Source organism: Elaeis guineensis, chromosome 1 (genome assembly GCF_000442705.2).
Source record: "Elaeis guineensis isolate ETL-2024a chromosome 1, EG11, whole genome shotgun sequence".
Taxonomy (NCBI): Eukaryota; Viridiplantae; Streptophyta; class Magnoliopsida; order Arecales; family Arecaceae; genus Elaeis; species Elaeis guineensis.
This window is the reverse complement of record NC_025993.2, coordinates 142,478,179-142,487,356: the sequence shown is the minus strand read 5'-3', so window position 1 is coordinate 142,487,356 and position 9,178 is coordinate 142,478,179.

Below are 9,178 nucleotides of genomic sequence, written 5' to 3'. Positions count from 1 at the left end.
CTTCAGCTTTTTATGCAAAACAACTCCTAATGGTTAGTTTTTCTCCTTCAATGATCTAAACTCATTCTCCAGCCATTGTCAAGCCTATTTAAAGGTGGAGAATCAAAAGAAAAATGAAGAAAATAAATTTATAAAAAAAAATCTTTAAATTTATGAGAGCTCCATTGAATATCCAAGAGAAAGAGAAAAGAAAAAAAATTGAGCATCATTTCAGAGAACACTCAAGAGCCACAACATCTTCAACACTCTCTCAACCTTTAAAGAAGAGTGATCAAGCTTCCAAAGATCAACATTTCAATCTCTTCTTCACACGTTATAAGAGTTCCTTTTGTTTTTATTTTGTGCTGAATTATTTATCTTTATATTTTGATTTCTTTACAAGTTTCTTTGGGAGAAAGAAACTTGGGGTTAAGGCTTGTCCAAGCCCATAATTGGATATTATAGGTTTTAATTGGTTGACTCAAAAAATTAACTAGGTTTAATTATGATTTCAAAAAATAATTGTGTAAGATTTTGATTGGTGAGTCTGAAAAATTAACTGAATTGATAGTGAGTCTAGAAAACTATCGGTATAAGGTTGTGGTTGGTGATTCCAGAAAACCAACTGAATTTATTTATGAGTCTGAAAAAATAAATACACTGTAATTAGAGAGATTATAGTAAAATTTTCAAGAAAAACTTAGAAAGTATACGTAGGTACGGGGTTGCACCGAACCACTATAAATCTTCATGTATTTATGTTGTGCCCTAACTTCTTACTTTATTTGTTCTACTTTCTTATCTTGCATTCATTAAGTTATTTTCGCTGCTACATATTGTGATCACCACACAATCACTCAAGTTAGATTTAAATTGAAGTATATAATTGTCTTAGAGTTTAATTTGGCTAAAAGTTTGAAAGAACCTAATTTACCTCTGCTCTTGGATTGCTACTGATCGCTATCGTAGACGGTCAAGAATAAAAATTAACTCAAACTATATAGATAGGATGAGTCAAGATCATTTTCTTGAGGATTTAGAGCAATTATTTTTTTTTTGAAGAAAAAATAAAAGAGAATTGATTGTAGAAGGATAAAATTATAAGAATTAAATTATAAATATAAATTAATTTATAAAAAAAAAAAAGTCAGATAGATAACTCAAAAATTTTGAATCCACCATGCAAATTATATTTATTTTTTTATATTATAATATTAATTCTTGTGATTAGGATATTAGGATAGCTTATCTCTTAAGGGGTATGGGCCGTATCAGTAGATTACAGCTCATCTTATTAGAGTATAAACTATCTAAATCCAATTACAAGATATAAGATTTAATCTAACATACCATGATCTATCTCTCTTGGGCACGTACTATATTCAGGGATTACAGGATGTCTATAGAGGGTATAGGCCGTGTAGGCTAGATCAATACATTAGAAAAATAAAAAGATATGAAATAAAAGTACTATTTTATTGTATAAAAATTAAATACAAAAAAAAAACTATTTACAAGCTTCATCGTCTTTTCGAGTTGAAGGGATTTAGCTACGCATCAAGATCTCTAGCTTCATATTCTCTCCTTTCCTAGAACCTAAAACAATAAACTAAAACAAAGAAAAGAGAAGGCTTCTTTGCTCCAGCTTTCTACTCATTGTGTGCTTTGTTCTCCCACTCACTGCTTTCTACATCCGTAGTATCATTTTATAGGCTTAAATTCAGCAAAAATCGAGATAACATCGGAGTTTTAATTGTATTCAAATACCTCAATCCACACCCATCATCGATTGGAGATCAAATGGCCCAAATTCCACTCAAAACAAGCCTAAATCAGGTTGGCAGCCTTTCCAACCTTTTGATCCTTTCCCAGATTAAATCACGACTATCAGATCACACGTTTAAGGCCTTTAAAACTCTTCTCCCAGTTGGAAATCACCTGAACCATCTGATCGCACATTTGATGCATTCTCAGCCATCGGATGGCGCCTTGAAGTGGGCCACCACCACTGGATATGGGACAGAGCTCCCTCAGTCATCTGATCTCATGTTTGACATGCTGCCAGCCACACGATAGCGCCATTTCGTCCTGCCTCCTCATGTGCCGCAATAAACACCACGACTATGGACCGCACCAAAACCCTATGGATTGATCGGTGGTCCATCGTGCACTAGGCGTCGGTTTAAATCGGTTTAATTTGGTTTTTGAGGGCATTTTGGTCTAGATTTGGGCTGAATTTTAGGTCATCTTTGGTTCACCCTTCGAGGTCCATCTAAAGTCCGATTTGAGTCCAAATTGAGTCATTTTAAACAGCAAATGAGGCTTTTTATATTGATGAAAATCTTTCCTACAAAATACAAGTGAAAGCATCAATTCTTAAGAATAAAAGTTAATTAATAATTATTTTGATGCTTTTATGAGATATTTATTATACTTATCACAACCTCCAATTTGAGCTTTGCTCATCCTTGAGTAAAGAAAAGAATTAGTGTTAAGCACCATTTAGCTTAGAGTTTCGAGTTTCACTAGATAATTTTTTTTAAAAAAAGCTATTGATATTCAATAGAGTATGAGTGAGATATGTTATTGGAGTATTAGTACTAATCAATGTAGAAGTTAAGCCAAGAACACAAAATTTTTTTGAACTTTTTTTAAATTATCCCTCTCTTTATCTCTAAATCATCTACTTTCATATGGGCAAGTATAGTATTATTTCCATCTTTTGTTTATTGATTTTTTTCTCTCTTTTTTTTAAATTTTTTTAATATTATACCGCTATTGAGTGTCTTATCTCCTTAAGCTTTCTGTCTAACCCATATAGTAAGTTTTTGATCAATGACTCCCAAATCAGTTGGCTTTAGGGTACTAGGTATAAAATATTCTTAGAACTTACTTATTTGAATCAAACAGGCTACGAGTTAAGACTAGCTTTACAATAAAATTTCTTTGCCCTTCATACTTTTTGACGTGAAACTCAATGCTTGCTTAGGCAAAGAGGCTCGATTACTTAATGTAAAATTTTTGAAAACTTTTTTTTTTAATGAAGAATTATTTAGTTATCCTATATAAGCCCATAGAAAGTAAACTCTTCTTTGATGCTGGTAAGAAGAATTAAAAGTATTTAAAAAAAAATATTTCTATTCTAAACTTAACTATTCATTAAATTTTTTCAATATTTAATCTCTCGATATCTCATAAACTCTTTAATCTATGCATTAATTTTTTTCAAAAAAAATTGCTTGGTTTTACTTAAATTTGTATCCTAATCAGGTATCTAAACATTAAATACTAACTCATTTGAGAATTTTAAATTTTTTTTTAAATTTTTTAAATTTTATTTTTTATTTTTAAATTATTCTTATCCTCTAACTTAATTTTGATTATCCTCAATGGAGTTAGAAAAAATAAAATAGAGACAGATAAATAAAGCAAAGAGAGATACCACCTAGACTAGGTATACTCGTTCATTGACAGGTGCTTTCACATAGAGTGATCTATTATTCCTAAAAAAAATAAAAATCACTAAAATAGAGGATTAGAGAAAATCAAAATTTAGGTTGCCTTCCAAAAAGTACTAAATTTTAAGTCTTCAGTCGGATTAAACCTATAAGATAGAATCAATCAGTATGAATGGGCTCATGAAGAACCATGGCCTTCTCCTCAACTTCAGTAGGTAACTCCAAGAATGGTTTTAATCTTTATCCATTTACTTTAAAAGTAGCACCATTGCTTGGGTTTTTGATCTCTATAGCCCTATAAGAGAAAATTTCTTTTACTATATAGAGCCTATCCATTTGAACCTAAGTTTTTCAGAAAATAAATATAGCCTAGAGTTATACAAAAAAACTTTTTGATCAGATAAAAATAATTTTTTAAAAATTGCTCGATTAAAAATATCTTAGTTCGTTCTTTGTATATCTTAGCATTTTCATATACTTCATTTTTGATTTCTTCAAGTTCATCCATCTGTAGTTTCCTACGTTGTCCAGCCTCGTGTAGATCCATATTCAACTTTTTGATGGCCCACATAGATCTATGTTCAAGCTCTACTAGCAAGTGACATACTTTTTCAAACACAAGCTTATAAGGAGATATTCTTAAGTTGATTTTAAAAGCCGTGCGATATGCCCAAAAAGCATCCAATAGCTTCAATGACCAGTCTTTTCTATTGATGCTCATAGTCTTCTCTAGGATTTATTTGATTTGATGATTTGAAACTTTGACTTATCTAGTATTCTGAGGGTGATAGGGTGTAGCTAATTTGTAGGTGATATTGTATTTCTTCATCAGAAACATGAAGGATCGATTGTAAAAATATATTTTTCTGATTACTTATAATGGCTCTAGAGATTTCAAAATGAGAAAGGATGTTTTTTTTTAAAAATTTGATTACAATTTTGCTATCATTCGATCTACACGGTATAGTCTCTATCCATTTGGACACGTAATTGATAGCCATTAAGATATATTCATTTCTAAAAGAGTTTGAAAGTGTTCCCATGAAATCGATACCCCATACATCAAAAATCTCAACAACTAAGATCAGATTTAATGGTATCATATCTCTTTTTATGATCCATCCTACTTGTTGACACTTGGTGTACCTTTTATAGTGCTCATGTGTGTCCTTAAACAAATTAGGCCAATAGAATCTATATTGGAGAACTTTTATTGTAGTTTTTTGGATCTAAAGTGGCCACCACAGGCTTGATTATGACAAAAAGGTAGGATTGTTGGGAATTATGTCCTAAAGCCAATCATTTGACGATTGTGCTAATTATAAATGTATATGAATTGATCAATAATAAAAGTTATTTGATCTTTTTTATCATAAGATTACATCTTCTAATAAACTCTTATATTGTGATGAAGTCTTTAGGATTACTTTGATCGATAAAGAAGGATTTATCGCATAGTCCTTAAACTGGTTCACGATCAAATGATACGCTATTATTAGGATGATAGCGATATCAAGTGTAGGTCGTTGTGTGCTATATGCATTGGTTGTCCTCGTAACTAAATAGTGTGGAGATACTGGTATGGCATGCAAGTGAGATATAGGAGTACATCTCATTTAACGTGACCAACTGTAGAGCACTTTGTTGTCAAGAGTTGCTTGCGAAGGGTATGGGTATAAGTGTTCTTCTGATCTGAGATCACCACGATAACTTGCAAGCAACTCACTATACTTTAGTGCCAGACTATTTGAATTTATAATTCAGTGATGGAAGATTTTTTGGTGCAATCAAGTACTTGTCAAGTCGGTGTGTGAGAGTTAAGATGGGATCGACCCCTCCAAATTAGTAGGAGTTAATGTATCAATGTATTTTAATTTAAAAAATCTAGGTCTGGATAATCCATATGCTGGATTTGAAAGATTGAAATACAATATGGATGACTTATCTAGGGTTGACAGTTAAATTCTAGATCGTCCTTGAGCATTAGGGTCAAAGGGATGAATTATACGATAACCATATGTCAGTAGATTCTTGAATGTTGCTTCGCCATCATTCAACCTATCTGGACGTCGGGCTCCATTGCTAGATGATTACATCGATTGGTTCAGAAATCTATTCTTGTACTGCCGACTTTGGTTCGAACCTATGGGGTCATACTCAAAAGAAGTTTTTGATCGATCATATGATTGATCAATGATTGAGAATCATTCAAGAGCTTAATCATCAATTCGATTAATGATTAATCTTATACAAAAGTTACAATAAATTTATTTGCTAAATGTTAATGAATCAATAGAGAATTAATTAGCAATTAGATTGCTGATTAGCTCAATTTGATTGAGCAAAGAGGATTAGATAAAATCTAATTGAATTAGATTCAATTAAGTTTGATCCGATTAGGTTATGAGATGACCTAATCGCTAAGGAAGAATTATTCTTGATTTGATTAGAACTTTGATTCAATCAATTTTTAATTTTATTAAAATTTGACTAAAAAATTATAAATATAATTAGATTAGATTTTATCTATTTATTTGGACTTAACCAGATGTGATTTGATTTAGAGTCAAATAAGAAAATCAAGAGTCCATAAAATGTTGGACTCCTCCCTTGCGCTACAAACATTTGGATGCCATAATTCCTCACGCACAAAAGGTTTTTGCATGAGATTTTTTCATGCAAAAGAGTCCTCTGCCCTCCCTTTCTCACATCCAAATATGGGTAATATCTGGTATTTTATGGTATATTCAAATATGATTTGAATTGGTTACCATATGGATAATGTTTGACCTTATCTATAAAACCTTATCGCCCACATCCCTTTTATTTCTTTCTTTTGTGCGATAAATAGAGATATATGGGTTGTGGAAAATCAGATATGATCTAGTTTTATCATGAAAAATAAGTGGTTGGGGCATCCCATATTTGTTTTTGTTGTGGAATTGAAAGTGGGTGTGACAACTAATGGAAGAGTCCAAACGTTGTTGGACTCTTCACCCTATCTCATTTGCACGCCCAAATAAAAGAAGTTGTTTTTTCTTTTTATGCATGTAATAGACCAGAGAAGGAGCTCTCCATGGTGAGAAGTCCTAGGGGTATGGGTTCATGGCATGAAAGAAGAGGAGAGTCCTCTTCTCTTGGGTTAGCGCAAAACCTAGTTTCTAGGGTTTGATCCTAAGGGTTTGGGAAGAGAGAAAAATAAAAAAAATATATTTTTTCTCCATTCTTCTTTCACATCCTCATCTCCTCCAGATATCCATCTTCAACCTCTGAAAAGATTCGAAAAATTTAAAGAAAGGATCCAGATCAGCCAACAAGATGGTCTTTACGCGAGCTAGCACTCTCAAGAAGATCGATCAGATCGGAGCTTTGAGTGGACCTTTCGTAGAGGTCGGACATATGTGTGACTACAAGCAACCAATGAGAATCATCTTTATCACATCTCTCAGTAGCGGTGATCATCGATCCATGCTCAAGTATCAAGTTCTGAACTCAGATAGATGTAGATTTGATCTACTGCTTACATCCGTGTACGCAGATTTTATCTTCTGAATTTTTCAGATTTTATATACAACATATCATATCATAGATCTTAGAGTAGGTTAATTTATTGATCTAATTATATGTATGTTAGATTAATATAATTAATCTAGTTGCTTTCTATCATATTTTATTTAAAAATTTTTGAAATACATACATGAAATCACCTACGTTTTCCAACAGTGGTATTAGAACCAGGTTCGTTATGACATGTTATATGTATATATTAGATCTAAAATTTAATTTATTTAATCTAATATATGATATCTTAGATCTGAATTTAATTAATGGTTGATCGTATAAACTGAAATAAGATTATCCTGCTGTAGTGTTTACCCCTTATAGTGAACAGGTTATCCTAGTTTGTGCTGATTTTTGATAAAATCTAATTTACATATTGCATATGATATTTATAATTTGATTTAGATATGATCTAAGGTTATTATCATATCTGATGTAATTTAGATTAGATCTAAATTTATACATATATGATATGTGATTAGATTAGATGATCCGATTAGTAAGTACTTAGATTGGGTTGATCACCAAGCCGTCCGGTCATAGGAGCAAAAAAGATTTAAAGGCCCTCTCTTTTCATTCGATGAGATACTCTTATGGCATATAGGGGTGCCATGTAATTAAATTCCATAAAGAAGAACATGAAAGAAAAAACTTATTTTCTGCAAAATTCTAGATCTTAAAATTCTAGATTTGATGTATAAGATACAAAGTTGTATGAAAAGTAAAATATTTAATTTATATGATTAAAATTATTTTAATCATAAAAAAATAAAATTTAAAATCATAAAAGATTTAGATATGATCTAAAAAGATGTTTATGATTGATTTTATTTTAAGATTATGTAAGATTTTTCAGATCTAAAACTCTTTGAAATGTGCTCGCACAATTATTGAGCCGATGCAATTTTAAACTAAGTTGACCCAGTCCCCTTGTATTGCTGGCTCAATGTTGATTGAGTCAACCTAGTTTCAAAATAAAAAATTTTTGCATAAAATTTATTGTAAATTATTTACAAAATAAAAAATTAAAATTATTTTAAATCTAAATCTAAATCCATGTTGATGCTGAAACTTAATTAAGAATTAAGTATAAAATCAATTAGATCTAGAATTGTGATTTAAGATCCAACGATATTGTATAAAATATGGGGCATGGGTTAACTCAAATCAAATCCTCTTAATTAGGTCAAACCTAAGGTTAGAATCAAAGAGTTAATGAACCATGTAGAGAAATTGATTAAATCTAACCAAATATTGAATTAGATTAAATGAAAATTTTTCTAGAACCAATACAATAGTTGTAGATGGTCAAGTCCATATCTTTGATTAGACCAAATGGACCTTGATTATGGCTCAGTGATTAAATTTGAATCATTAGGTCAGTCAATCAAAATTAATTAACTAATTGATTTTGGCATTTTGACTGGTGATTTTTAATTGAGAGTGGCTTACCTAACCATTTTGATGGTATCTAAGGCAAACTTAGCATACCCTCTCATCGATCTCACTTACCTGATCAATTTGATGGATTATATCTTGATTAGATCGTTAAGTGTTACTCCAAGAATTGATTTTGATGATCACAAATTATTTGAAGAGACTACTAATTAGTTTCTTATCTTTGAAGAATGTTTTAGTAATATTTTAAGTAGTTCAAACTATTGGATTTGAGAAGCTCCATCAAGTGTACCAAAGTTGAAGTTTCTGCAAGTTGGAAAAGTTTTTTAAGCCCTTTGGAAGTATCGAATTGATTTAAATTTATTTAAGAGTATTTAAAAGTATTTTGATAAGTTTCAGATCTTAAATACATAAAAAATTAAGTTGGAACAAAATATGGCAACCCATCTGGGTCATCCCCTTTCATTGGGTAGCCAACACGTACTATTTTTGGCTTGTGGCATGCAGTGGGACGACCCATGTAAGATGACTCCTGAGACCTTGAGATCAAAATAGAGAGTCTATTTTCTGTCTGGCCAAATGAGGCATCCTATGGGACGTCCCATTGCCAGTGAGGCATCCCATGGGACGTCCCATTTTGGATGAGCTTCGTAACGATTAGTTTTCAGTCTATTTTTGATGCATTTAATATGTATTAAACACTCTCCAACGGCTCTTAACTGACACTAAGGCACTCTCAAGTCTAAATAAAGGTTATAAATGCTCTCTTGAGGTGGGAAATC